This window comes from Equus asinus, chromosome 13 (genome assembly GCF_041296235.1).
Source record: "Equus asinus isolate D_3611 breed Donkey chromosome 13, EquAss-T2T_v2, whole genome shotgun sequence".
Taxonomy (NCBI): domain Eukaryota; kingdom Metazoa; phylum Chordata; class Mammalia; order Perissodactyla; family Equidae; genus Equus; species Equus asinus.
The window spans coordinates 26,306,928-26,313,813 of record NC_091802.1 but is presented as its reverse complement, the minus strand read 5'-3'; positions in this window follow the sequence as shown (position 1 = coordinate 26,313,813).

The window sequence follows — 6,886 nt, the reverse complement described above, 5'->3', positions numbered from 1 at the left end:
TTCTCCCCAAAGCCCCCCAGTACATAGTTGAATATTCTTCATTGTGGGTCCTAGTTGTGGCATGTGGGATGCTGCCTCAGCGTGGTTTGATGAGCAGTGCCATGTCCGCGCCCAGGATTCCAACCAATGAAACACTGGGCCGCCTGCAGTGGAGCACGCACACTTAACCACTTGGCCACAGGGCCAGCCCCTCTAGTTCATTTTTTTAACCTACTCTGTGCTAGGGATGATAAGCAAGTTTCCTGCTATCTTAGAGCTTGCAATCTAATGGGGAAACATTAAACAACTGTTATAAACTGCGTTAAGTAATGAAGTATAGGTTGCTGTGAGTGTTAAATCAAGGAGTGACCTAGGAGGCCTGCCCTGTGGCCTAGTGGTTAAGTTTGGAGTGCTCTGCTTTGGTGGCCTGGGGTTTGGTCGCCAGGCACGGATCTGCACCACACGTCAGCAGACATGCTGTGGTGGCAACCCACATACAAAACAGAAGAAGACTGGCACAGGTATTAGCTTAGGGAAAATCTTCCTCAGGCAAAAAAAAAAAAAGAGTAAGAGGGGCTGGCCCAGTGGCGCAGCAGTTAAGTTTGCACCTTCCACTTAAGTAGCCCGGGGTTCGCCAATTCAGATCCCCAGTGTAGACCTATGTACTGCTTGGCAAGCCATACTGTGGCAGGTGTCCCACATATAAAGTAGAGGAAGATGGGCATGGATGTTAGCTCAGGGACAGTCTCCCTCAGCAAAAAGAGGAGGATTGGCAGCAGATGTTAGCTCAGGGCTAATCTTCTTCTTCAAAAAAAAAGTAGATTGACAACAGATGTTAGCTCAGGGTGAATCTTCCTCAGGAAGAAAAAAAGTGACCTAGTCAACTCAGTTTTCCCCACATGTGATTATTTTTCTGAGCTAGAGCTGACGGATGGGATGAGGAGTTAATGTTCATGTGTCTGATGAGCTAGAGGGGAGTGGGGGGCAGCAGGTGATAGTAAGGGAGGGGTACACAGCAGAGAGAAATCTGGGAAGGATGAATCCCTCAGCAAAGGTCCTGAGTTGGGAGGGAACCTAGCACACCTTGGAAAGGCTGGAGCTCAGAAAAGAGCCTGGGTAATGAGCTAGAGAGGCAGGGGCCATATCAGGCATGCCTCATCTCCATATTAAGGGGAAAGAGAACTAGTGAGAAAGTCATCAAGTACCTAGTCTAACTTAATAAAACTATGGCTATATCAAGGTTTAATATCCTACTGAGAGCTTGAGTCATTTAAAAACTAAGCAGACCTTTGAAACTGCTGTTCAAAATCTAAGATTTAAAAAACAAAATGCTTAGTTTCTTTTTCTTTTTTGCTTTTTCTCCCCAAATCCCCCCAGTACATACATGTATACTCTGGTTGTGGGTCCTTCTAGCTGTGGCATGTGGGATGCTGCCTCAACGTGCCCTGATGAGTGGTGCCATGTCAGCGTCCAGGATCCAAACTGGTGAAACCCTGGGCTGCCGAAGCAGAGCACGTGAACTTAACCACTTGGCCACAGAGCTGGCCCCTTAGTTTCTAATTCTGATGTTCTCTCTATATTGTTTAGTGAGTGAAAAAAAGGAATTAAAATCTGCCTTTCTATTCTGTTGTATTTTCAAGTAAAAATCTGAGTATTGCAGAAATAGGCAGGGGTCAGATGTTCAAGTTAATTTTATATTTAGCAAGCAATCTAGTTATTTGTGTAGTGTAGGTGGAGCCTCCTCTAACATTAAATTGTAGATTTGCTGTTTTAATTAGTTGCCTCCAAATTAGTTCAAAATTTATTCCTTAATTTGTTAAATATGACTATTATATTAGTTTACTTCAATTTTTTACATTGATGATGGCTAATTTAGTATTTATGTGGCATTTTATATTTGCTAACTACAATCAATTATATTTGGAGGTAATCTATTATTGAAAGGAATTTCCCCCCTAAAGAAATCAGTATGTTGCATAGTTATGTAGCTATAAAAACAAAAATCAGAGCCAGCCCTGATGGCCAAGTGGTTAAAGTTTGGTGCTCACCGTTTTGGCAGCCTGGGTTTGCTTCCTGGTGGTGGAACCACACCACCGGTCTGTAGGTTGCCATGCTGTGGCAGTGGCTCACATAGAACTAGAATGACTTACAACTAGGATATACAACTATGTACTACGGCTTTAGGGAGGAAAGAAAAAGGAAGATTGGCAACAGATGTTAGCTCAGGACGACTCTTTCCCTGCAAAAAACAAAACGAAACAAAAATCAGATTAAATTTTATTTTCAATTAAAAAGGAATACTTTTGAAATTTAACCAATAAGATTATAGTACATAAATTAACTATGACTAGGAAAGGTGATTGGTTTTCTTGCTAACAATGTCACAGTGCTAATATCCCACAACTTATCTGTATAAAGCATTCAGAAGAGGTCTCAGAGGCTCTAACCATATTCTCTCATTAAAATAAAAGTAATTTAGGGGCCGGCCCCATGGCCGAGCGGTTAAGTTCATATGCTCCGCTGCAGGTGGCCCAGTGTTTGGTCGGTTCAAATCCTGGGCACGGACATGGCACCGCTCATCAAGCCACGCTGAGGCAGCATTCCACATGCCACAACTAGAAGGACCCACAACTGAGAATATACAACTATGTACCGGGGGGCTTTGGGGAGAAAAAGGGAAAAAATAAAATCTTTAAAAAAAAAAAGTAAAGTAAGTTATTCGATGACTTAATGAGCATGTTGTCTAACTGGTCTGCTGCTTCCTGTCAGTAACTGCTCCTTCATCCTTTTCTAGGTCTTAAATAGGTCTTAGATATCTCTTAGTAAGTTTCTGTCTCACACAGTTACAGATATTGAATCATAACTTAAAAGAACAAAGTGTACTCTGTGTGTCTTTTCCACTTCTAATTATGTAAGAGCAAGCTAATGAAATAGCATTCATTAAAACAGAAGAATTAGAGAAAAAAAAATTCTGACTTGATTCTAGTTTACAGGAGAGAAAGAGATCATTCAACAAAGATGTATTGAGATCCAATGACCAGGAATAGGTGCCAGAGATACCACAGAAAATAAGACAAAGTCCTTGCCTTCGAGGGGCTTACATTTTAGCATTATTTTTCCTTTTAAAGAGTCTAAGTAGGGAAAATGTGTCTCTATTTTTGATAAATACAACAGAACTTCCCACTGTCGGCTCATGAAAAAGAAAACCCAATTCAGAGATCCTCAGATTTGGACAACTGTGGTAATTTAAATAGCATTCTGCTGTCGATTTTATTACCACATAAAACAACATGGTTATTACAGTGAAAACAACAGAAGATATTATAATTAACTAGTTTTCAACTGTCAGCTTTTGAGGACACAGAAGGAAAGGGGAAAGAGAAAGGAAGAATAAATCAGGTCTAGGACCTTATCCTATCTCTGACCTTCAGAAAATGACTCATTCTCATGACTTTAATGTCACACAATTATAAAATGGGCTGTCCACATTTGTATCAATAGCTTTGTGTTTAGAAGATGACAACCAGTTTTATTTTTATTGAACATCAATGTGCAATATGTTGTATAGATCATACAAAAACATACTTTGCTCCCTAGGAGTTTATACATACAGTTATGCATCAGTTAATGACAGGGACACATTCTGAGAAATGTATTGTTAGGTGATTTCATTGTTGTTCAAACTTCACAGAGTGTACTGAAGGGGAACGAAATTTGCCACCCCGAAATGTCTCTCTATAACACCAGGATTATTTTAGGCTGACTATTTTTAGGAAACAAAAGACAAACTTTTTCTTGTTAGCTCCCCCTTAACTGCCTAAAAGAATTCAAATTGAAAAAAAAACCTGTCTCAGGAAGCAAGCTATTCCCTTAATAACATGAAGTTGGTGGTAGACAGGGAGGAACCTAGAAAAGCCTGTTTCTAGGCTCCCCTAGAATGCTAGAGGGTTCCCTTCTGTGTTCTTCTGTTTCTGTGTGGCCAAACACTTGTTTGGAAATGTTTTCTCCTTTTCACCTACCTGTGAATTGCCTTCTTTCCCTTTGAAATCCCTAACTCTCCCCACCCCCAACATCTTCTTTTGTCTTTAGCTGAGGACGGTACTTAAGGTGAGGGCTTCCGCCATTTTGGTGAGTTACTCAGTTTTCCTGGGGTTTTCTCATGTATACATTATTAAACTTTTGTTTCTTTTTCTCCTGTTAATCTCTCTCATGTCAGCTTTTCTTAGACCAGCCAGAAGAACCTATAAGGGTAGTGGAAAATTTCTTCCTCCCCTATGGTACAAACCTAGATGGTATAGCCTACTACACACCTAGGCTATACGGTACTAATCTTATGGGACCTCTGTGGTATATGCTGTCCCTCGTTGACCAAAATGTTATGTGACACATGACTGTAGTCTATGAAGATGAGAAATAATATAAGGAATAAATTGGTACCCTTCATTTCTTTTAAACCTAGGTAGCTTGGGGAATAGTCATATCTCATTTATGCCCGAGTTTTGTGGCTGGCTTTCACACACTGGTGACCTAAGACAGAAAAGAATGGTATTTTGCTGATAATTTATCACATCTCCATCACTCCAACGGTTCTTTGTTAGGTACCAGCAAAATGTCCTTTGCTGTTGACTGCTTTCTCTTTCCTGTCCTTTCAAGTCCTTCAGCCTTGCCCTTCACAATGCTAATACTGAAATTTAAAAATAGGCAACAACTGGCTTTTTTTTGTAGTAATCACTTAGTCAATGAGCAGTAAGCTCTCTAAAGCCACATACTTAGTCATGAAATATTTGCTCCAGCACTATTGGTTATAGCTGAAGACAGACCAAAAGTGGAAAAAAAAAAGGAGTGCCTGTTCTAAACTAAGAAGATACATATTAAAACTTATAAAAATTGTTTGGCAATGAAATAATTTTCTAAGCATTTTCCCTCAAGTATCACTTTTATCATATTTGTAGCACCCAAGGTATCTCCTTACCTCCTTGAGAAAGAACTGAACTAGCTAATTATTCACCTTTTTAGCTTTACAGTAAGTATTCATTGAATACCTATAGTATGTGAAACATTGTTCAAGGATACTAAACAGTGTGCTCAGTGGACCTGAAAGACGAATCCAAATCAGGGAAAGTAATGTCAGATGGAAAGAGATTGTTGTGGTCTCATTTTATTATGACTGAGTTTTGTTTTTTTTTTTAACGATTTTGTTTTTTTCCTTTTTCTCCCCAAAGCCCCCCCCGGTACATAGTTGTATATTCTTCGTTGTGGATTCTTCTAGTTGTGGCATGTGGGATGCTGCCTCAGCGTGGTTCGATGAGCAGTGCCATGTCCGCGCCCAGGATTCCAACCAATGAAACACTGGGCCGCCTGCAGCGGAGCATATGAACTTAACCACTCGGCCACAGGGCCAGCCTCTATGACTGAGTTTTAATGCCTTTTCTAACTTAGATTTAAATCCCCCGGGTGAATACTGTTCTTTACTAGTACCCAGTGTGCACTCAGTAATGAAAGTTATTAACATTAGCACATACATATTGAACTTGTCATTTTTAATGTCCTTTACCAACCATAACCCATAAGTTTAAAAGGTATAAAGTAGATACATGATTGGTTATAGGAGCACCTTTAGATTTTAAAAGCCACAGTATTCTTTTTTCCTGGGAGTCTTTTTACATAAAACACAAGATTCTTTTCTAAAAATGTCCAAATTTTGCCTAGGTAGTCTAACCCGTCAGAAGCTGCATGCATGTCCTATATTCCTATTGGATTTAAGCTAACGATCACACTGTTCTGCTCTCCTAACATGGCCAAAAGACATACTTACTGGATAATTACACCTTTGGGACTGAACAAAGGTTCCTCCAGTTTATTATGTCACCTACCTTAACAGTGACCACACAACGTCATAAGTCAACATGGCTAAGGATGCACTATGGGGTTTTTTGTTGTTGTGAATCTCTAGGACTTCGTGTGATGACCAAAATACTTTTTAGAGGTCAGTATCACAGCTCTAGCCTGTTCTACCAGGAAGTAGAGATCTGTCATCAAGATTAGTTAGTTGTAAGAGCAGCAAACGGATTTAGCTTTAAAATTGTCAAGACTTTCATAGGCAAAATACTTCCCGACAACTATTTTGGCTTTGCAACAGGCTTCCAAAGCCTTCCAGGTAGGAACTGAGTACATGTCTTCACAGCAGCTGTGCTTCTCAGGCGACGGTCAAGGGGAAGGGCCTTTGGCCAGTACCAGTACTTTGCCCAAGGGAATCGGTGTCCTGAGTCCCTGTTAATATTAACCCAGCCCAGCTGGCCAGGACGCAGACACAGGCCGCTCTCCATACACTCTTCTATTTGCGTCTAGTCTAACAACGACAACAACTGTCAGCACTTAAACATTTTCCGTCCCCTCGGCGGGATCTCCCCGCAGTCTCAGTTTGGGAAGCGGAGATGCGGCTGGCTCCCGGTCAATCAGGATGTCAGGGAAAGCGGCGCCAAGTACCTGGAAACCAAGCCCAGACTCTGTCTCTTGCCCACAGACGCCCGTGTCCCTTTCCCTCACTCCCGCCTCTCGCGCTCGCTGACTTCGAAAGCCCGGCTCCTCCCCACTTACCCAAGTGCTCACTGGGCCTCGACCCTCGGGTCGGCCCGAGTCGGGTCGGCTCGGCCCCCTTCGCCCCTCGGCCCTCGGGAGAGCTGTTCCCAGGCCTGCGCGGCGAGGGAACGGAGCTTTAGGCCTACTCAGTACTAGCAGCCCTACTTCAGATTTATTTGAGCAGCTAGACTCGGGGGAGGACGCCGGTCACGCGTTCGAGCTTGCCGGGGTAGCACCCCACCCCCTCCCCTAGGGTTTCGAAAAAGGCGATCCCGGAGCGGAGGTCTGCAGTCTCGCGAGAGGAGGCGGGGCCCCGCCCGGCGTTCTC